The following is a 24,776-nucleotide window of genomic DNA, read 5'->3' on the forward strand; positions in this document are numbered from 1 at the left end:
CATCTTGTACACCTCTATCAAGTCACCGCTAAACGTTCTTTTCTCCAGTGAAAACAACCCCATGTGCCTCAGCCTTTCCTCATAGGATCTTCCTACCATACCAGGCAACATCCTGGTAAACTTCTTCTGCACCCGTTTCATTGCCTCCACATCCTTCCTATAGTATGGCGACCAAATCTGCACACAATATTCCAGATGCTGCCGCACCAGAGTCTTATACAACTGCAGCATGACCTCAGGACTCCGGAACTCAATTCCTCTACCAATAAAAGCCAGTACGCCATATGCCTTCTTCACTGCACTATTTACCTGGGTGGCAACTTTCAGAGATCTGTGTACATGGACACCAAGATCCCTCTGCTTTTGCACACTACCAAGTATCCGACCATTAGCCCAGTACCCCATCTTTTTGTTACTCTTACCAAAGTGAATCACCTCACACTTAGCTACATTGAACTCCATTTGCCACCTTTCTGCCCAGCTCTGCAGCTTCTCTATATCCCGCTGTAACCTGCCACATCCTTCCTCACTGTCTACAACTCCTCCGACTTTCGTATCATCCGCAAACTTGCTCACCCAACCTTCTAACCCTTCCTCCAGGTCATTTATCAAAATGACAAACAGCAATGATCCCAAAACAGATCCTTGCGGAACACCGCTAGTGACGGCACTCCAAGATGAACCTTTGCCATCAACTACTACCCTCTGTCTTCTTCCAGCCAGCCAATTCCTAATCCAAACCTCCACACCCTCAATGCCATATCTCTGTATTTTCTGCAGTAGCCTACCATGGGGGACCTTATCAAACGCCTTACTAAAATCCATATATACCACATCTACCGCTTTCCCCTCATCTACCTCCTTAGTCACCTTCTCAAAGAATTCAATAAGGTTTGTGAGGCACGACCTGCCCTTCACAAAACCATGCTGACTATCCTTGATCACATTATTCTTATCCAGATGTGCATAAATCCGATCCCTTACAATTCTCTCTAAGACTTTGCCCACAACAGAAGTGAGACTCACTGGCCTATAGTTACTAGGATTATCCCTACTCCCCTTCTTGAACAAGGGAACCACGTTTGCTATCCTCCAGTCCTCTGACACTACTCCTGTCGACAAAGAGGACACAAAAATCAAGGCCAATGGCTCTGCAATCTCCTCCCTTGCTTCCCAGAGAATCCTAGGATAAATGCCATCAGGCCCAGGGGACTGATCTATTTTCACCCTTGCAAGAATTTCCAACACCTCTTCTCTACATATCTCAAAGCCATCCATTCTACTTATTCCTGCCTCAGTATTCATATCGACAACAATGTCCTGTTCCTGAGTGAATACTGACGAAAAGTATTCATTCAGTGCCTCCCCAATCTCTTCAGCCTCCACACGCAACTTCCCATTACTATCCTTGATTGGACCTATTCCTACCCTCGTCATTCTTTTATTCCTAACATACCTATAGAAAGCCTTAGGGTTTTCCCTAATCCTACCAACTAAGGACCTTTCATGTCCCCTACTTGCTGCTCTTAGCTCTCTCTTCAGGTCCTTCCGGGCTACCTTATAACTCTCAATCGCCCCTATTGAACCTTCACGCCTCATCTTTACAAAGGCCGCCCTCTTCCATTTAACAAGGGATTCCAATTCCATATTAAACCACGGCTCCCTCACACGACCCTTTCCTCCCTGCCTGATAGGTACGTACTTTTCAAGTACACTCAATAGTTGCTCCTTGAACAAGTTCCACATATGAATTACGCTCTTGCCTTGGAATCTACTTTTCCAATCCACACATCCTAAGTCATGACTCACCGCATCTTAATTTCCCTGCCCCCAGCTATAACTCTTGCCCTGTAGTACACACTTATCCCTCTCCATCACTCGAGTAAAAATCACCGAATTGTGGTCACTGTCCCCAAAGTGCTCACCTACATCTAGTTCTAATACCTGGCCTGGTTCGTTACCCAGAACCAAATCCAGTATGGCCTCACCTCTTGTTGGCTTATCTACATATTGTGTCAGGAAACTCTCCTGCACACATTGCAGAAACACTGACCCATCTAACGAACTTGAGCTATAGCTTTCCCAATCAATATCAGGAAAGTTAAAGTCCCCCATAACAACCACCCTATTACTGTCACTCTTCTCCTGAATCATCCTCGCAATCCTTTCTTCAACGATTCTAGGACTATTAGGAGGCCTGTAAAAGACTCCTAACAGGGTGACCTCACCTCTCCTATTCCTAACCTCAACCCAAACTACCTCAGATGGCAAATCTTCGTCCATCGTCCTTTCCACCGCTGTAATACTATCTTTGACAAGCAAAGCCACCACCCCCCTTTTACCCCCACCTCTGACCCTACTAAAACATTTAAACCCTGGAACCTGCAACAGCCAATCCTGTCCCTGATCTAGCCATGTCTCCGTAATAGCCACAACATCGAAGTCCCAGGTACCAACCCACGCTGCAAGTTCACCAACCTTATTTCGTATACTTCTGGCATTAAAGTATACACACTTCAAGCCACTCTTCTGTTTACAGGCACCGTCCTTTAAGATTGATGCCATATTCCTAACCTCCCTACACTCCAGGTCCTGCACCCTAAAGCTACAGTCTGGGTTCCCATGCCCCTGCAGAGTTAGTTTAAATCCCCCCCCCCCAAGAGCACTAGCAAACCTCCCCCCAAGGATACTGGTGCCCCTCAGGTTCAGGTGCAGACCATCCTGTTTATAGAGGTCCCACCTTCCCCAGAAAGAACCCCAGTTATCCAAGTACCGGAATCCCTCCCTCCTGCACCATCCCTGTAGCCACGCATTTAACTGTTCTCTCTCCCTATTCCTAGACTCTCTCTCACGTGGCACGGGTAACAAACCAGAGACAACAACTCTGTTCGTTCTAACTCTGAGCTTCCAACCTAGCTCCCTAAAAGCCTGTCTAACATCCTCAGCACTCCTCCTACCTATGTCATTGGTGCCAATATGGACCACGACTTCAGGCTGCTCCCCATCCCCCGTAAGGACCCGGAAAACAGATCAGAGACATCACGTACCCTTGCACCTGGGAGGCAACATACCAGACGTGAGTCTCTCTCGTTCCCACAAAACCGCCTATCTGTGCCCCGAACTATCGAGTCCCCAATTACTATTGCTCTGCTCTTCTCCACCCTTCCCTTCTGAGTAGCGGGGACAGGCTCCGTGCCAGAGGCCTGAGCCCCGTCACTTACCCCTGGTAAGTCGTCCCCCCCACAAGTATCCAAAACGGTATACTTGTTCTTGAGGGGAACGGCCGCAGGGGGTCCCTGCACTGGCTGCTTCCTCCCAGTCCCCCTCACTGTCACCCATCTATCTGCCATCTTTGGAGTTACTACTTCCCTATAGCTCCGATCTATGACCCCCTCTGCCTCCCGAATGATCCGAAGTTCATCCAACTCCAGCTCCAGTTCCCTAACACGGTCTTGGAGGAGCTGGAGATGGGTGCACTTCCTGCAAGTGTAATCAGCAGGGACGTCCATGGCATCCCTCACCTCATACATGTTGCAGGAGGAACATTGCACTGCCTTCACTGCCATCCCTCTAAAGCTAACCTTTATTTTAAAACAAAATTGGGTCTAAAGAATACAACAAGCAAATTTCAGCACATACCTACTTACCACAACGGATCTTATTATTAGGTTAGAGGAGGAGGGCGGGTGGGAGGCATTACCTCCGTAGTGCCACGGATTCTTCAGCTGCGCGATTTTAAAGGGGAAACAAACCTCCCCAGGTAAGCTTACGCTCTACCTGCTTCCGGGTCTCGGCTGCCTCTCTGGTCGTCGTCACTTCCCCCTGCTGCTCCCGCTCTTTCTGTGAAGAGAGAGTGAAAAAAACACCGCTGCCCGCTACTGGTAAGTACTTTTAAAACAAACAGTCTTACCTTAGCTGCTGCTCGCACTCAAATGGACAGTTCTGTTGACTCAGGATCTCAGACCATCTGTAAGAGGGAGAAATACTGACAGGGGCAGAACATAGACCGACACAGCGAGGGATACCACATGGAGAGATACTGAGTGATATGACATTATTAGACACTGTATTAACAGGGAATTGTTTGAATTTGTAACAAAGGCACTGGGATAATTGTGAGGGATTCAACCTTCCTGTCACATCACAGAAGAGGCTGACTCTCTCCCACTCTCGGTGGGGGGTGGGAGGCTGGAGTTGGCTGCACAAACCGATGTGGCCTTCCGCAGACTCTGTTACACTTGTGGCAGAAGGAGGACATGAGAAGGGGGTGGGTGGGGGCATTGATGTGACAGTGCCCTCCTTGTGTATTTTTCTCCTGGATTCCCATTTTCCCCACAACAAGTCTCGAAGTGTTCGACACCTTCCCAATGCTCCTTCCACACTTCGGAAGGTCTTGGCCCAGGACTTACCAGATTTGATTAAGTGATGAAAACAAATGATCAATCCGGAAGAAGCCAACGATTAGAAATGGGGACACATTTATTAAAGAGATCGCTAGGGATTCTCCTCGCAGGAGGAGTGCAGTAGGAAGAGGAATCATTGCCAGCGTTTAATAAGATGATCAGAACAGGGAGAATTGAAGGTGCTGGAGTTGGTAAGAGTGTTACAGAGAGGGGCAAAGGCCTGAACAATGTTACAAAGACAGTACGAATTGCTACAACTAGAGCTGTTTGCAAAGGTAGGGATGGACATATGTATTTTCATTGATTTTTAAATGGCCTGAGGATGTCACCAGTTAGACCAACATACATGACCCCACTGCTAATTGCCCAGAGGCAGCTCAGAGTCAGCCATATTGCTGTGGGACTGGAGTTACATGTGAACCAGACCAGGTAAGAATGTCAGATGTCCCTCCCTAAAGGACATACGTGAACAAGTTGATTTTTTCCAGATAATCACCAATGCTTATACAGTGGCCTCACCAATAACCTATACAGATACACCATGACATCCCAACTCCTACTCTCAATGCTCTGCCCAATGAAGGGGAACCATCCCAAACGCCTGCTTCACCAGCCTGTCTACCCATGACGCTATTTTTAAAAAACTGCGTACCTGAGTCCCTGGGTCACTGATTGACAACAGTACCCAGGGCCCGAACATCAATTGTATAAGTCCAGCCTGGTCTGCTTGACCACAATACAACACTGTGCATTACTCCACCTGTTATTCCTAGCCTCACTGGTCCAGCAGTACTGTTGATCCCATTGTACTCTTCGATAACCCTCTTCACTGTCCACATTATCACCAATTTCAGTCTCACTCACAAACTTGCTAACCATGGCTCCTGTAGTATCATCCAAACTGTTTATATAAATGATGCACAACAGTGACCCAGCACCGAACCCCATGGCACACCGTTGGTCACAGGCCTGCCCTTTGAGCAGCAACCCTCTATGAACATGTTCTGTCTCCTACAGTCAATCTGTTTTGTATCCAGTTAGTGAGCGCTCCCTGGTTATGTCTGATCTAAACTTACTCTCCAGTCTGTCATGCAGAACCTTGTCAAAGGCCTTGATAAAGTTCATGTGGACATCGTGTACTGCTCTGCTTTGATCTCTCACTTGTCTATCTCCACACTCACATTTGAGGCATGATTTCCCATGCACAAAGCCATGCTGACGATCGTTAATCTGTCCTTACCTTTCCAAAGGCACGATGATCGTTTCTATCAGAATCTCCTCCAACAACTGACCACACCTGCCATCAGTCTCACTGGTCTGTAGTGGCTGTTGATAATGCAAATATCTCTGGGAGGGGCCCTGCAATTTTCTCCTTCGCTTCCCACAAGGCGCTGGGATACATCTGATCATGTCCCAAGGTTTTATCTAACTTATTGCATTTTAAGACATCCAGCACCTCCTGTTGTCCAACGTGAACTCTTTTCAAAACATCTCTATGTATTTTCCTAACTTCCCGAGCTTCCATGTCTTTCTCCACAGTAAATCTGAACACAAAATATGTGTTCAGTATCTCACCCATCAGCAGTGATTCCACACAGACAGCCACATTGACCTTTCAGGGGCCCTATTCTCTCACGAGCTAATTTTTAGCCCTTGTTGAAACTTGTCAAAATGCTTCTGAAATTTCAAATATCCCTCTACCGCAACTAGCCTCCCCACCCTAATCTATTCTGCATTTATGGTCACACCAAAATATAGAATCCAACAGATTTAAAAATATGCCCCTTTTATGAAATCATACATCTCCCATTGTTTCTAAGCATTCAGTTATCATTTATTGTCATATTCTTTATAACACATTCCAGCACGTTCCCGACTTACTGTCAGGCTAACACCATTTGGTTTCAGGCTGACTGCACAAAGGATTTTGGGAATCCTTGTGAATCAATCTGAAACAGGTACCTTACAGGATCAGCAGGTGACCAGCAGGTCATAGAGAAGGCAAATCAAATGTTGCCATTTATTAGAAAGGGAATGGATTCTAAAAATAGGGAGGTCTTGATAAAACGATGCAAGGTACAAGTCAGACCACACTTAGATTATAATGAATAGTATGCGTGCCCTAAGGAAAGACATTCTTGTGTACAGGCAGGCCAGGGAAGGTTCACTCAGCTGATCCGCGTGATGGCGGGATTTTCCAATGAGAAGAGTTGGAGTAGATTGCCCTTGAACCTATTGGGATTTTGAAGAATGGGAGAGAAATTGAATGAAACATCCAGGATTCGGAGGGGCTTTGACAGGTTAGATGTCGTTAAGTTAGAAAATTGAACAGAACAGCACAGTAATAGGCCCTTCTGCCCACCATGGCTGTGCTGACCATGATGCTATTCTAAACTAATTCCATCTGCCTGCACATGGGCGATATCCCTCTATTCTCTGCCTGTTCATGTTTCTGTCTAAATGCCCTTCAAATGTTTGCCCTTGTTGCCATCTCTCCCACTTCCTGAGCAGCTTCTACCCTCTCGGTAAAGACAACTGGCCTTTTTCATCTCAATTAAAACTTCTCACTCTCACCTTAAACCGATGCGCCCTAGTATTTGATATTTCTACATTGGAAGGAGGATTCCATCTATCCACACTATTCACGCCTCTCCTAATGCTATATACCTGTACCAGGTCACCCCTCAGTCTGCGATACTCACGCAAAAAAATCCAACTGCGTCCAACCTCCTTACATTAAACACATTCACATCCAGGCAATATTCTACCAACCCTCTGTTACAACAACCCCAAAACCTCCACATCCTTCCTGTGGTGTGTCGATGAGAATGATGCGCAACCTTCCAAACATGGCTGAATGAAGTTTCATTCAGTCACAACATGACATGCAAACATCGGTACTCAATTCTGTGACCAATAAAGGTAAGCAGACCAAACTCCCCCTCTATCACCACATCCTGTTGCGTTTTTATTTTTAGGGAGCTATGGATTTGCTTCCAATGTCTCTCTGTTTATCAATGTTTCCAGCTAGTCAATGAGTGTATTTCTCTCTTCCATTTGACTTCAAAAATGCATCACTTCACACTTGTCCCGATGAAATTCAATTTGCCACATCTTTGCCCAGCGTTCAAGCTGATCTACATATTGCTGCAACCTTTAACACTCTTCCTCACTATCCACAATTCCCCTAACTATCCCTAATCATTACATGCCTTTCCAAATGTCGTCTGCAAAATTACCACTCAAACTGCTGACCTTTTCATCTGAATCACAGATATAAATTACACACTGACATCGCAGCACTGATCCTTGTGAAACAGCATTGACCACAGATGTCCAATCAGAAATTGACCACTCCACATACCTCTATCTACTATCACCAAGAAAATATTGCATCCAACTTAACAACGAGCATGGATTGTGATTTCATCTTCCAGATCCCCCTTGCTATTTGGAAGCAGTCCTTTCAAAATGACTCTATATTTTGATTCCCAGATTACATTGGCTGTCTCACTAATGCACTGACTGCGTCCTTTCTTCACAACAAAACGGGACATTGTTTGGTTTTTGCTGATCCTGCCTAAATCCCTATAACCCCTCAATAATCACATTGCTGTCATGGTCATGCTGCAGCCACACCTCCACAATAACAGTTCGATCATATCTGTTCTCTTCAGTTCATGCTGTCATTCCATCTGCCTTGTTGCAAATGCATGGTGCGTGTCACCGAGAGAGGGCCTTTGAGGGATGGATAGAGGCCACAGAGTGGGAGAGATGTTTGGGGGCGCGACAATGTTGCAGGGTTAAACATAATTACAGTTGCTACCGAATGTCCACAGGAGAAAACATTTTATTGTTTGGAGGAAGTTAGAGAGATGAAAGCATCTTTGAGTAGATTCCAGCGATAGGGTTGTGTCTTGGGTTGGTGGATCGTTCCATGGACTATGTTGATCAGGGCGTAGAAACATTCACAGGATTCCAGAATATCGTACATTTAGCAACAGTTGTGGGATCTGGAGAATATCACAGTGATAGGGAGGATGGTATGGACTGGAGAATATTACAGTGAAAGGGTGGGTAATATGGACTGGAGAATATTACAGGGAAAGGGTGGGTAGTATGGACTGGAGAATGTTGCAAGCACATGGAAGATGATATAAGCTGGAGAATGCTGCAGCAATGGAGAGGAGTATATGGATTGGAGGATGTTGCACGGACAGGGATGAAGTTACAGACTGGATACAGTTAGAAGGAGAGATAAGTTTATGCACTGGAAGGTATGTCAGAGAGAGTGAGTGGTGTGCATGCTGCAAGGTACGACAGGAATAGGGAAGCTTGTAGAGACTGGAGGAGAGAGTGATAGAGAGTCTTGTGAGAGACCAGATTCACTTATGAGCATAGGATGTGCTACAGTGAGCAGAGCCTTTTGCAGATATAAATGAGGATACAATGGCCACAAAGCAGGCACACCTATACATAGGTATATAGGAACTAAAGGAATTGAAGAGATTACACAGGCTAAGAGTGATGTATGCAGTGGAGGAGATTAACCTGATAGGGATGGTTTTAGAGACTCAACAATGTTAGGAAATAATGGGAGTTGCAATGGTGAGAGCAGGTTTCAACAATTCGGAGGATATAGACCTGAAGTAGCTTTGACAGATAGCTATGGTACAGTAAAGGGAATTGTAGTGGCTTCCGTTTCATAAGCAATCCATAAGCACTTAAAATAGCCTGTTTGACATGTGCATCACTCGACCATTCGAGAGACAGTGCTGCAAATACTTCACTGGCTCTGCCTATCAGCTTAGACTGAACTCGCGTTACCCAGAAGACCTCAGGCCACTCGACCTGTCTATGAAATCTTTCAAATGAAATACAGAGTTCCTTGACAGTAGAGTCACAGGTAGTTAGGATAGTGAAGAAGGCGCTTGGTATGCATTCCTTTATTGGTCAGAGTATTGAGTACAGGAGTTGGGAGGTCATGTTGCGGCTGTCCAGGACAGTGGTGAGGCCACTTTTGGAATGCTGCATGCAACTCTGTTCTACTTCCGATCGGAAGGATTTTGTGAAACTTGAAAGGGTCCAGAAAAGATTTACAACAACTTTGCCAGGGATGAGCTATAGGGAGATTTTGAACAGGTGATGGTTGTTTTTCCTGGAGAGTCGGAGGCTGAGGGTGACCCCAAAGAGGTTTATAAAATCAAGAGGGGCATGGATAGGGTAAATAGACAAAGTTTTTCTCCTGGGGTATGCGAGTCCAGAATTATAGGCCGAGGTTTAGGGTGAGAGTAGAAAGATATAAAAGATAAAAAATGGCAACTTTTTCACGCAGAGCATAGTACATATATGGAATGAGCTGCCAGAGGAAGCGGTTAAAAAGCATCTGGATGGGTATATGAATACGAAGGGTTTCGAGGGAGATGGGCCGCGTGCTAGCAGGTGGGACTACATTGGGTTGGGATATCTGATCTGCAGGATGGGACCATGAATGGGTTGTGGAACCTGGAGGATGTTATGATTTGATCCACAGGTAATGTTTGATTGGATCTTTCAGTCAATCTTTCAGATGGTACAATTGCAACATTTAAGAAGCATTTGGATGGATATATGAATAGAAAGGGTTTGGAGGGAGATAGGCCAGGTGGGACTAGATTGGGTTGGAATATCCTGTCGGCATGGCCGGGTTGGAATGAAGGGTCTGTTTCTATGCTGTACATCTCTATGACTGTAAGGTCGGCTGAATGGTCAAATCAAAAATTACCTGTGGTTCAAATCATAATATCCTCCAGGTTCCACAAGCCATCCCCTGTCCCATCCTACAGGTTCAATGAATCCCGGAACCTCTAACCTTCTGCAAGTCCCAGATCCCTTCCGACATTTGTGCCATCCTCCAGATTCTGCAGCCCTTCATACCTCGTAACATGGCCCAGACTCTCTAACTCGTCCCTCCTCTGCAATGTTCCCCAGAAGGGCACTGGAGGATGATGGGGGTTATAGAGATATGGAGGGTCCTCAGGACGGGAGGATTTTGCAGACATTAGGAATATATGGACTTGAGGAGGTTTCACAGTTCAAGAGTTTTGTAGGGGCTGGAGGAACTTACAAAGAAAGGGATAGTTTTAGATTGGAGGATTCTGCAGAAAACCTTTACGTGGTTAAAGGCAGGATTCTTAGCAGCGTGCAGGAACAAAGTGATCCTGTGCCCCTCAGGTTCCCACCCACGTTGACAGGCTGTTAAGAAGGCGGATGGTGTGTTGGCTTTCATTAACAGGGGGATTGAATTTAAGAGATGTGAGATTTTGCTGCAGCTCTACTGAACCCCAGTTAGACCACACTTCGAATATTGTGAACAGTTCTGTTCGCTTCATTATCGGGAGAACATGGAAGCTTTAAAGACAGCGCAGAGGAGATTTAGCAGGATGCTGTCTGGTCTTGAGGGCATGCCCATAGAAGGTAGATTGTGGAAGCTAGGGCTTTTCTGATCACAGCGAAGGAGGATGAATGGTGACTTGATAGAGGTTTACAAGGGAATGAGAGGCATAGATAGAGTGGACAACCAGAGACTACTTCCCACGGCGAAATGGCTATCACAAGGGGACATAAATTAAAGGTAACTGGCGGAAGGTTTACCTTAGATATCAGAGAGATATGGGCCAGGTTCTGGCAGGTAGGACGAGATTGGGTTGTGATATCCTGTCAGCATGGAATGGACTTGTACGTTATTTGCACAGAGTGTGGTGGGTGCGTTGAATGGACTGCCAGCCATGGTAGTAGATTCAGACACATTACAGACATCGAAGCAACTATTGGATAGGCACATCAATGATAGTAATATGTAAGGTATGTAGGTTCGTTTCATCTTCAGAGTAGGATAAAAAGGCAGCACAATATTGAGGGTGGAAGGGCTTGTCCTGGAATGTGCTATTCCATGTTCTCAATACGAGAGTTATGATGGCAACAAGAGGTTTCGGGAAGCGGGATAGGATGCGATCTGAATGAAGTGACACAAATAGGAGGCGTTGCTAAAGTTGTATGAGGTAAAAGAGACAGCAATGGTCTGATCGGGAGCAGATGATCATTCTGGAAGAATTGTGGGGACTGGAGGTGGTTTCACAGGGAGAGAGGAGCATAGAGCCACAGGAGGTTACAGAAATGTGGAGAGCTGTCGGGCCTAGAGGAGTTCATGGAGATGGGGAGGTTGGGAGGAATGGAGCAGTTTACAGGGATAAGGATGTTGGTAGGATGGGCTGTTTTACACAGACAGGAATGTTTCAGGTGAATGGAGCTGAGTACAGAGAGAAAGTGAGTTGTACAAATTGGAAAAACAAATAGACGTATGGAGGGTAGTCGTGACTGAAGATGTTTATAGACACAGGAAGGCTTAGGTTCTGCAGGTTATTTAGATTAAGAGGGTGTGGAATCCGACAGATTCTCCAAGTGACAAAGACAACAATTTTGGTTGGAGACAGTTTCACAGATTAGCGAGCATTAGTAACCTCCTCGCGTTTGGCCAAAGTGGGAAGGGTTGTAGGCGAGGGTGATGTTTACAACATGAGTTGGAGAAGATTGTGGAAATGAGTAGATGGATGGAGACACTGGAGGAGCTTACATTGACAGGGTGGGTGCTGGCAATGAAAAGATATCACATCGATAGTGGGTCTTGTAGGAACTGTATTGAAAGAGTCACAGGCATTGGAATGACTTCTGCAGATTGGGAGTATTACAGGGACTGAGAGGATTGTAGGGTCTCCACAGATTAATCGTGTATTTAAGAATATGTAGATACGGAAATCTTAAACCCAATACATGCAGTCTTTATTTCAAGACCAGAGCCTTATTATCCCTCATCAGCCAAGGATCCCGAACCCTGCCAGCTTTTCCCTTTATCCCAATGGGGCATACTGGTCCTGGATTCTTCAGATCACACTTTGAAAAGTCTCCCATTTGCCAGTTGTTCCTTTTCCTTCAAACAGACTCACCCAATCGATTAGAATCATAATGTGGAGGTGCCGGTATCGGACTGGTGGTGTACTAAGTTAAAAATCACCCGACATCACCAGTCCAACCGGTTTATTTGAAAGCACTAGCTTTCAGAGCACTGCTTCTTCATCAGGTGGTTGTGGAGCACAATCCTAAGTTACAGAATTAATAACAACAGGATGGTAGTGTCATGGAATATAATATCAAACAAATTTAGTTTAAGCCTTTCATCTGTTACAGTGATCACCAGCGCTTCCAAAGCGAGTTGGATTATAACTGGACGTTGTGCAATTTTAAATTCACGGCATTGACGCCGGCCAGATCCTGCAGAATGGCCCCAAACCTGGCCCTGTTCCAGTTTTCCTCTTCAATCTGTGGACCTGCTGATCTTTTTTCCATAACTATGTTAAAACGAAGACAGTTGTGGGCACTGGACCCAAAGTACTCTCTGAATGACACTTCAGTCAATTGCCCGACCACATTTTCTGAGGGGAGGTCCAGTGTTGCACCTGCCTGAGTAGAGTAGGGCCCTCTGCATATTGATTTAGGAACCTTCCTTGGAAACATTTGAAAAACTGACCTCCGTCCAGGTCTTTTTATACTCTGGGTGGCCCAGTCAATACAGGGAATATTAAAATCTCCAGCCTGCACTCCTCTAATATTCCTATAGTTATCTGCAATCTCTCTACACAGCTGCTCCTCTGGTATCTACAACAGTCTACAATACAGTCCCAACAAAGTGACCACCCCCTTCTACTTTCTAACTTCTAACCATGTGGAATTTTAAATGAATATATGTTTTAAAAATTGGAATTAATAATCCATAAATAAGTATTAATAAAAATCCAAACACTTGACCTTCAGAGAAATACAACAGTTCACTCTCATGTGGTCTGCACGACATACCCACAGCAAAGTGTTTGCCTCTCAATTACCTTGTGAAATGGGCGAGCCAGCTGCTGAGCTCAAGGGCAGCAAGGGATGGGCAATAAAGGTTAGTCAGCCAGAGACACCCACATCCCATACCAGATTTTTTAAAAAACCCATTGAGATTGGTCCCAGCACAGATCCAGTGGAACAATGTCCTGGCCAATCATAGAACATAGCACATAGAACATAGAACAATACAGCACAGAACAGGCCCTTCGGCCCACGATGTTGTGCTGAACTTCTATCCTAGATTAAGCACCCATCCATGTACCTATCCAAATGCCGCTTAAAGGTCGCCAATGAATCTGACTCTACCACTCCCACGGGCAGCGCATTCCATGCCCCCATCACTCTCTGGGTAAAGAACACACCCCTGACATCTCCCCTATACCTTCCACCCTTCACCTTAAATTTATGTCCCCTTGTAACACTCTGTTGTACCCGGGGAAAAAGTTTCTGACTGTCTACTCTATCTATTCCTCTGATCATCTTATAAACCTCTATCAAGTCACCCCTCATCCTTCGCCGTTCCAACGAGAAAAGGCCGAGAACTCTCAACCTATCCTCGTACGACCTACTCTCCATTCCAAGCAACATCCTGGTAAATCTTCTCTGCACCCTCTCCAAAGCTTCCACATCTTTCCTAAAGTGAGGCGACCAGAACTGCACACAGTACTCCAAATGTGGCCTAACCAAAGTCCTGTACAGCAGCAACATCACTTCACGACTCTTGAATTCAATCCCTCTGCTAATGAACGATAATACTCCATAGGCCTTCTTACAAACTCTATCCACCTGAGTGGCAACCTTCAAAGATCTATGTACATAGACCCCAAGATCCCTCTGTTCCTCCACCTGACCAAGAACCCTACCATGAACCCTGTATTCCGCATTCTTATTTGTTCTTCCAAAATGGACAACCTCACACTTGGCAGGGTTGAACTCCATCTGCCACTCCTCAGCCCAGCTCTGCATCATATCTAAGTCCCTCTGCAGCCGACAACAGCCCTCCTCACTGTCCACGACTCCACCTATCTTTGTATCATCTGCAAATTTACTGACCCACTCTTCGACTCCCTCATCTAAGTCATTAATAAAAATTACAAACAGCAGAGGACCCAGAACTGATCCCTGCGGAACTCCACTTGTAACTGGACTCCATGCTGAATATTTACCATCTACCACCACTCTCTGACTTCGACCGGTTAGCCAGTTTTCTATCCAATTGGCCAAATTTCCCTCTATCCCATGCCTCCTGACTTTCCGCATAAGCCTACCATGGGGAACCTTATCAAATGCCTTACTAAAATCCATGTACACTACATCCACTGCTCTACCCTCATCCACATGCTTGGTCACCTCCTCGAAGAATTCAATAAGACTTGTAAGGCAAGACCTACCCTTCACAAATCCGTGCTGGCTGTCCCTAATCAAGCAGTGTCTTTCCAGATACTCGTAAATCCTATCCCTCAGTACCCTTTCCATTACTTTGCCTACCACAGAAGTAAGACTAACTGGCCTGTAATTCCCGGGGTTATCCCTATTCCCTTTTTTGAACAGGGGCACAACATTCGCTACTCTCCAGTCCCCTGGTACCATCCCAGTTGCCAGTGAAGACGAGAAGATCATTGCCAACGGTACTGCAATTTCCTCTCTTGCTTCCCACATAATCCTAGGATATATCCCGTCAGGCCCGGGGGACTTGTCTATCCTCAATTTGTTCAAAATGTCCAACACATCTTCCTTCCTAACAGGTATCTCTTCTACCTTATCAGTCCGTTTCACACTCTCCTCTTCAACAATACGGTCCCTCTCGTTCGTAAATACTGAAGAGAAGTACTTGTTCAAGACCTCTCCTATCTCTTCCGACTCAATACACAGTCTCCCACCACTGTACTTGATCGGACCTACCCTCGTTCTCGTGTTGGTAGATTTATGGACAGGGCTTTAAACTGACAGAGAGGATGCAGGGTCGGGCTTCAGGTGAAAGGAGCTTTCCAAATCCACAGAGAAAAGGTGAAGCATCAGAGCAACGTGGGAATGTGACTGAAGACAACAGAAAGGAACAGGATGGGACAAAGTTTAACTAAAACTGTAGATCAGCAAATCCATTTGTGACAGGAAATTGTGGGAACGAGTAAATTATGTTTTTTTTATTAATGGACAAAGTCTCTGCAACAAGGTAGATGGATTTGTGACACAGAGATAAAAGAGATTTAGACACCAGAGAGATGTGGTTACGGGGCGAACAAACGTTGGAACGTAAATATTCAATGGTTCACAACCTTGTGCAAATTCAGGCAAAATGGACGCCGCTAATAATATTGGGTAAGAAAGGCATTACAGAGAAAGCATTTGGCATCAGATCATGAAGTAGAGTCAGTCTGAATGTAAATTCTGGTTACTACTTGCCAAGGACACAAGCAGCAGAACAGTTTTATACCACCCACCGAACAGTATTTCATGGCTCGTCACTGCAATAAATAGGAATTCATTGGAATTATTAATACAGGCATGGTGAACATTTAGTGAAATGTCAATATTCGCAAAGTCTGGGACAATCACACTGACAACAGTGATATTGGAACAGGAGTTCAGTGAATTTTTTTCAGTGTTTCTTAGAATAACACATTGTGCAACTGGCAAGGGACGTAACTGTCTCAGAGCGACTGTTGTGTGATAAAACTTAGTGAATGAGTAATGTCACCTGGAGAGATCCTCTGAGAAATTGTGATAAAGGGCAGTTTAAAGAAATATAAAGTTTTAAAGTGAAACACAGAAAGGACAAGCTACAACTAGAAACAAAACTAGCCAATTACATGAGCTTGAGAGGAGAACTGACCAAGGTGAACCGGCTAAACAGACTGAAATATGTGCCTGTAAATGAACAGTGGAAAACATTTGAAGGAACAGTGCAAAATACTCAAAAAACGACATTCCACTGAAACAGGCAAAAACTCAGCAAGAAATCCCCACCGGTCCCTCACTCAGGATAAAATGGATCATATTAGATTATGAGGCTGAGAAGATCACCACAAAGTACTTAAAATCCTGAAGTGAGAGAGAGTTTTAGAGTAAGTTTGAAAGGGATTGCAATGTGTCTGCTCGCAGGAGGAGGGCAATGGGAACGGGAATCGTTGTCAAGGTTTATTGACACGATCGGAACAGGGAGAGGTGAAGGTGCTGGAGGTGGTGAGAATGTTACAGAGAGTTGTCAGGGCCTGAACGGTGTTACAAAGCCAGTACGGATTGCTGCAGCTGGAGGGGTTTGCAGAGGTAGGGAGGGATATATGTATTTTTATTTATTCATTTATGGGATGTGGGTGTCACTGCCTGGACCAGCATTTTTTGACCCGATGCTAATTACTAAGAGATTGCTGGGGCCCTTGTGGATATATATAATACTTTGCCGGACACAGGTGAAGTGGTGAATGACTGGAGGATTGCTAATGTGGTTCCTTTGTTCAAGAATGGCAGCAGGGATAGGTCAGGTAATTACAGAGCCGATAGCCTGACAGCAGGGGAAGGGAAATTATTGGAAACAATTGTGAGGATGAATCAACACTTGCAAAGGTAAGGATCAACTCGGTTTAGTCATCACGGATTAGGCAGAGGAAGATACTGTCTGAAGAATTCAGATCAGTTTTTTTGAAATGGTGCTTAAGTATATTGATGAAGACTGTGCAGATGATGTGGTTTACATGGACTTGACTAAGTCCTTAAACAAGATCCAACATGGAAGGCTGGTCCAAAAGGACTGGGTTCCAAGGCAAGTTGGCAAATTGGATGCAAAATTGGTGGATAGAATACTTTCACCACCGGGTGTTCCACAGAGAACTGTGCAGTCACCATTGAACATTAATAACTCGGATGTGAAAGCAGAAGTTATCATTAGTCGGTTTGCAGATGACATGAAAGGTGAGGGTGTTGTTCACAGTGAGGAGGATGGTCGCCGTCTGCAGTCCGATTTCGATCGGATGATAATCTAAGCAGAGTTTAGTTGTGATCGAAGTGAGGTAATACTCTGTGGGAGGTACGATAAGCGAAGAACAGACATAATGAACGGTAGGTCCTTGCGGAGTACTGAGGAATACAGGGACCTTGGTGAACAAGTCCATAGATCCCTGAAGGTGTCAGCACAGGGAGACAGGGTGGGAAAGGCACCTCAACTGGGAGCGGGAGAGGAACCCATATCCTGGTGGGGTGAATTGCTAGAGCTGCTTGAGAGGATATAACCCAGTCTGGCAGGATGTTGGACCTTAAATAAACGTAAGGCCAGAAAGAAGATTGAGGCAGGTACACAAGTTAAAGACAGCAATTTCAGGAAACAAGGAAGGCAAGAACAGAGCAGGGAATGGGGGAAAACTGGTTATTAAACTACATTTATTTCAATGCCAGGGGTCAGACCGCGAAGGAAGATGAACTCAGGGCATGGATTGGAACATCAGACTGGGATATTATAATTATTACAGAAATACAGCTGAGGGAGGGGCAGGACTGGCAGTTCATTGTTTCAAGGTAGAGATGCTACAGGAAGGGGAGGCAAGAGAAGACGTGTGGTGGTGGGTTTTGATTGCATGAATCATCACAGCAGTACTTAGAGAGGATATTCCTGTGGGATCGCCCAGTGAAGCTATATTAGTGGACATGAGAAATAAGAATGGGTCATCACTTTGATACGATCGGACTGTTGACCCCGATTAATCTGTGGCAGACTGAGGAACAAATATGTCGGGACGTCTGAAATATCAACCATAATAATAGGGCCGTTATGGTCGGGTTTTTAAACTTTCCAATCCTAGACTGGGACTGCCAGTGTTCAGTGCTTGCAAGGGAGAAATTTGGTAATTCCGTTCCAGAAAACTCCCAAGCAATATGTAAATAGCCTGAAAAGATAAACCTGACCTCCACTTGGGAATTAAGGTAGGGAAAGGGACTGAACTGTGAGTGGAAAGCATTTCGCCAAAGTGACCACGGTTCTAGTAGTTTGAAAACAGCTTTGGAAAAGGACAGGCCTGGTCCACAAGTGCAAGTTATAAAATGGAGACTGACCAATCTTGATCGTATTAGCCAGGAACTTTCAAAATGTGATTGGGGAAGGGTATTATTTACAATGAAAGGGAAGTTTGGCAAGTGAGAATATTTTAAAAGTGAGATAAACTGATGATCAGCGCCAGCATGTTCCTGTTTGTGTGCAGGTCAATGCTGACAACATTCGGAAACACTGGCTGTCTACAGAGGGTCTGGTCAAGGAAAAGGGGGCACATGTCAGGTATAGCCAGCTGGATCAAGGGAATCCCTGAGGATATACAGGGGCTGTAGGAATACACTTTGAGTAGAAAAAAGGAATAGAGAAAGGTTAATGAAATAGCATCAGCAGAGAAGGAAAGGGGAATCCAAAAGTGATTGTATCAGTATATTAAGAGTGCATAAGTAACTCAGGACAAAATAGTGTCCATTAAAGATCAATGAGGCCATCGATGCGTGGAACTGCAGGATATTTGCGAAGATCCTAAACATTTTTTTCACTCCAGAACTTACTGTGGAGAAAGACTGGGGAACTCAGGGAACAAGAGCAATACATTAGACCACAATTGGAGTTCTCTGCAATTCCAGTCTCTCTGCTACAGGAAGGATGTTGTCAAACTTGAAAGGGCTCAGTGAAGATTAACAAGATATTGCCCGGGTTGTTGCTGAATAAGCTGGGGTTACTGTCACTGGAGAATCGGAGACTGAGGGATGACCTTACAGAAGTTTATATGAACATGAGTGGTATGGATAGGTTAAGCATTCAAGGCCTTTTCCCAGAAGGTGGGGAGTCCAAAACTAGAGGGTATAAGTTTAAGGTTAGAGGTGAATGGTTTCCAGAGGGACTGAAGGGACAGCTTCTTCACACACATGGTGATGTGTGTATGGAATGAGCTGAGAGAGAAAGTAATGGAGACTGATACCTTTTAAATGTTGTAATTGTATCTGGATGGGCATCTGAATAGTAAGGGTGTAGACGTATATGGGCCAAATGCTGGAAAAGGGAATGGATTTATTTAGATCTTCTGGTAAGCCTGGACGAGTTGGGGACCAAAGAGTCTGTTTCTATGCTGTATATCTCTATGACTTGAAAAGAGTGAATGTTATAAAAGAGGTGGTGCTGGAGGTTTTAAAACACAAAGCTTTGGCAAGTCCCAGAACCTGATTAAGTGTATCACAGGACACTGTGGGATGCTAGGGAAGAAATTGTGGAGCCCCTAGCAAAGGTATGTGTACTACTGAGAGCCCTGTGTGATTGGTTGGCAGGCTGGAGGGTGGCATCATGGACAGTGAAGGATGATTTCTGAGATTACAAACGGATCTTGATGAAGGGAGTGAATGGGCTGAAAAACTAGAGATGGAATACAATCTGAATAAATACGAGGTAGTGCACTTGGTAAAACAAACAAGGGTAGAGCTTATACAATTAATGTTCGGGCCTCAGAGCAGAGGGACCTCCGGGTTCAGGTACATAATTCTTGAAGCTTGCATCACAGGATGGATAAGACAGTGCTTGGTATGCCTGACTATTGCTCAGTCCATTGAGTGGAGGATTTGCGACGTCATGCTGAGATTGCACAGACATTTGTGAGGCCTGTTCTGCAATATTCTGTCCAGTTCTGGTCGCCCAGATAACAGGGAGGATATTATTAAGCTTCAGGGCATTCAGAAGAGATTTACCAGGATATTGCTGGGTATGGAAGGATTGAGTTCGGAAAAATGGCTGGATAGTCTGAGTCTTTTTCCACTGGAGCCTGGAGGTTGAGACATGATGCTGTAAAGGTTTATGGAAAAATAATGAGGTATATAGATCAATTTAATGGTAGTTGCCTTTTCCCCAGGATGGGGGAGTCTCAAGAGGAGGGGCCATATTTTTAAGGTTAGAGGAGAGAAATGTTCAAAAAAAAAGAGGCAATTTGCTACACAGAGGGAGGTTTGAGTGTGGAATGAACTTCCTGAGAAAGGGGTTGATGTGGGTACATTACAACGTTTAAAATATATTTGGATAAACAGGTGAATAGGGGATGGTTGGAGTGATATCGGCCAGCAACAGGCAGCTGAGAAGAGTTTAGTTTCAGATTATGGTGGGTATCAACTGAAGGGTCAGTTACCATGCTGTATGACAAGAATATGGTTTTACTCCATTATTGAAGAAAGGATCAGGGCTGGGTCCACTGATGTGCATCATCGACATAAACGATTTGGTTGAAAATATGGGAGTGATTGTGCGAAAGTTTGTTGATGATTAAATGAATAGTGTAGTGGGCAGTAAATACGGTTATCAAAGGGGATGTTGACCAACTGGGCCAGTGGACCAAGGAATGTAAGATGGAGTTTAATTCAGCTGTTGGATTTTGTTAAGACAAACCATGGAGGACTAACACAGTTAATGGAAGGGCTCTGGCCAGGGTTGTTGAACAGAGAGAGAGAGAGACAAAGACCAAGGGGTGCAAGTTACATTATTCCTCGGAATTGGCATCCCAGGTGGACAGGGTGGGGAAAGCGACATTTGGCACATTTGCCGACATTGGCCAGCACTTTGTTACATACGTTGGAGATATTTGTAACATTGTCCTAGATATTTCCCTTGGGCAGAGGAAGCCACGGGGTGACCCTAAGAATAGTGAATAACCAAGGGTAGGTGAGTCCAAAGCTAGAGGGTATAAACAGAAGGTGACAGAGAGCAAGGATTTAAAGAGGGAGCTGAGGGGGAACATTATCCACAGAGGATGGTACACAAACGGAACAGACTGCCTTCGGCACATTGGAGAACCAAGAACAATTACAGCATGGAAAAGACATTTGGGCAGGTACATGGAGAGGAGAAGGTTTGAACAGCTAAGGGACAAATGCAGGCAAATGAGACTCATTCAGTTTAGGTAAAAGGGGCAGCATTGAGGAGTTGGATCACAGGTTCTGTTTCCGTGCTGTATCACTCTGTATCCAGCTTAAGAGGATTAGTGTACCAAAATAAGGCATGTTGAAGACACTGAGGCAAGTTACAGCGGTGGGGATGGTCGTCTGGAACGCAGTACATTTCAAATTTGTGGAGGGAGTATCGGGAAGGAAGGAGGTTACAGGGACAGGGACAATTGTAGGAGTTAAAAATGACTGAAGATACTGGTGCACAAGCCATACCAAAGATAGTGTTGCACAGTAGTGAGTCTCAGTACAGTGTTGGGGGGAGAACACAGAACAGAAAGATCCCAGGCAGCATTCACAACCTCTCGTCGGATGCCTACTCTCCCCTCTGTTGTACTGATGCTCGCTAAGACAGCACAGGACTGGATTGATAACTATGAACTCCCGATGCTGTCTCAGTGCAACATAAGTTAAAGTAGACATGGTGATTGAGCATGGGGTGTGTCTATACTGTGCTCCCCATACAGCACTGTATCGATGTGATGTCTTGTTAGCGATGTTTTGAGCCCTCTCATTGCTGTCTGCTCTGTGCACTATGAGTGATCTTTCCTCACTGCAGGATTTATTGAAGGCTCCAGATCTCCCTGCCCTTTGTTTCTCTGGCTGACCAACCATCTTCAATGAGGTGATGGATGAAACACACAACAGTTGGGAAGTCTATTGAGTCAGCAGCTTCCTGAGTACCTACAGGAGACAGAGAGATCGACAGAATGGGAAATTAGACTGATGCAGTGAGAGTTACACAAGAAGAATGGAAATGAGCCCCACAGATATCTGGAAAATCCCAAACTCCATCCCTGGCCTGTGGTGTTGCGTCTCTCTCGAGTGGCGAATTCTGTTGGCCCAGGATCTGGAGTAGCTGCAAGAGTGAGAGACACTGACAGAGGCAGCAATTAGACCCACACAGTGAGGGATACCACATGGAGAGATACTGAGTGATATCACTGGATTGCTGGAAGACTTCAGGATCACACAATCATGTTGGAAGAATAGGTTTAGCTTCATGTGTCAGTGCTCAGGGATGAGCAACCAGTGAGCAGGTGAAGTGATGGCCTAGTAACATTATTGTTAAGGTATTTGTCCAAAACCCCAGTTAATCCTCAGGTGAGGCAGGTCCAAATCCCACCATAAGATATGGTGGAATTTAAAATCAATAATTTTAAAAATAGCAATTAACAATCCATAAACAAATATGAAACCATTGCTGATGTACAAAAATCACAATCCCTGAGATTAGATTCCCTCCAGTGTGGAAACAGGCTTTTTGACTCAACCAGTCCATGCCATCCCTCCAAAGGGTAACCCACTCAGACCCATCTCCCTCGACCTAATACACCTAACATTATGGGCAATTTAGCATGGTCAATTCGCCTGACCTGCGTGTCTTTGGTCTGTGGGAGAAAACCAGAACACCCGGAGGAAATTCACGGAGACAATGCGCAAACTCCACACAGTCGCACGCGGCTGGAATCGAACCTGGGTCCCTGGCGCTGTGAGGCAGGAATGCTAATCATTGAGCCACCATGCCGCCCACTTTCCCTTCAACAACGAGATCTGATCATCCTCATGTGGTCTGTACGACATACCCACAGCAAAGTGTTTGCCTCTCGATTGCCCTTTGAAATGGCCAAGCAAGCTACTCAGCTCACGGGCAGCTAGGGAAAGGCAAGAAAGGCTGGTCAGCCAGAGACACCCACATCCCCTACCTGATTTATAAAAAATTCCATTAGGATGATCCCACTGGAACCGTGATGGGAGCAGTTTCCTGGCCAATCGCGTCGGTAGGTTTATGGACAGGGATTTATACTGACAGAGAGGATGCAGGGACAGGGTTCCGGTGTAAGGACCTTTCCAAATTCAAAAAGAAAAGGTGAAGCAGCGAAACAGTATGGGGATGTGGCTGAAGGCAATCAGAAAGGTACATGATGGGACAGCGATTAACTAAAACTGTACATCAGTGAATAGGTTTGTGACAGGAAATTGTGGGAAAGAGTCAATTATGTTTTATTTTGAATGGACGAAGTCTTATCAATAAGGCAGATGGATTTGTGACACTGAGATAAAAGAGGTTTAGACACCAGAGAGATATGGTTACAGGGTGAACAAAAGGTGGACATAAATATTAAATGGATCACAACCTTGTGCAAACTCAGGCAAAATGGGCAACACTAACAATAATGCATAAGAAAGGTATTACAGAGAAATCATTTGACCTCAGATCATGAAGTAGAGTCAGTCTGAATGTAAATTCTGGCTACTACTTGCCAAGGACACAAGCAGCAGAACAGTTTTAGTCACCGAACAGCATTCCGTTGCTCATCACTGCATTAAACAGGAACTCATTGGAAGTATTAATACAAACACATTGTGATAATTTTGGGAAACATCAATATTCACAAAATGTGGGACAGTCACACTGACAAGAGTGACATTGGAAGAGGAGTTCAGAGAATTAGTTTTCAGTGTTTCTTTGAATAGCAAATTGTGCAAATGGCGAGGGACATAACTATCTCAGAGCGACCATTGTACGATAAAACTTCACGAATGAGTAACGTCACCGGGAAAGATCCTCTGGGAGATTGTGATAAAGTGCAGTTTAAAGAAATATAAGGTTTTAAAGTGAATCACAGAAAGGACAAACCACAACTAGAAACAAAAATAAACAATAGCACGAGTTTGAGTTTGAGAGGAGAACTGACCAAGGGAAATAGGCTAAACAGACTGAAATATGTGCCGGTCAATGAACAGTGGAAAACATTTGAAGGAGCAGTGTAAAACACTCAACAGAAAGACATTCCATTCAAACAAACAAATCCTCAGGAAGAAATCCCCATCAGTCCCTCACTCAAGTAAAAAGGATCATATTAGATTATCGGGCTTCGAGGATCACCAAAAAGTACGGATTGCTGCAGCTGGAGGTGTTTGCAGAGATAGGGAGGGATATATGTATTTTTTATTTATTCATTCATGGGACGTGGATGTCACTGATTGGACCAACATTCTTTGCCCCACTGCTAATTACCCAGAGTATAGCACTGAGTCAACCATATTGCTGATGGTCTGGTGTCACATGCAGGCCAGACCAGGTTAGAATGTCAGATGTTCTTCTCTAAACGACGTACGTGAACCAGATGAGTACTTCCTACTGGTCAACAATGCTTTTATGTTGGCCTCATCAATGTCCTATACAGAAACAACATGACCTCCCAACTTCTACTCTCAATGCTCTGCCCAAAGAAAGTAACCATCCCAAACGCCTGCTTCACCAACCTGTCTACCTGTGACACCACTTACAAAGAACTCTCTACCTGCATCCCTGGGTCTCTGACTGACAACACTACCCAGGGCCCAAACATTAACTGTAGAGATCCCACCCTGGTTTGTTTCACCAAAATGGAACACTTCACACTTATCTAATTGAACTCTCTCTGATATTCTTCAGCCCACTATCCCAGTGTACTATTCGTCCTGTTGTATCATAGATAACCTTCTTCACTGTCCACTTTACCA

Source organism: Chiloscyllium punctatum, chromosome 31, assembly GCF_047496795.1.
Source record: "Chiloscyllium punctatum isolate Juve2018m chromosome 31, sChiPun1.3, whole genome shotgun sequence".
Lineage (NCBI taxonomy): Eukaryota > Metazoa > Chordata > Chondrichthyes > Orectolobiformes > Hemiscylliidae > Chiloscyllium > Chiloscyllium punctatum.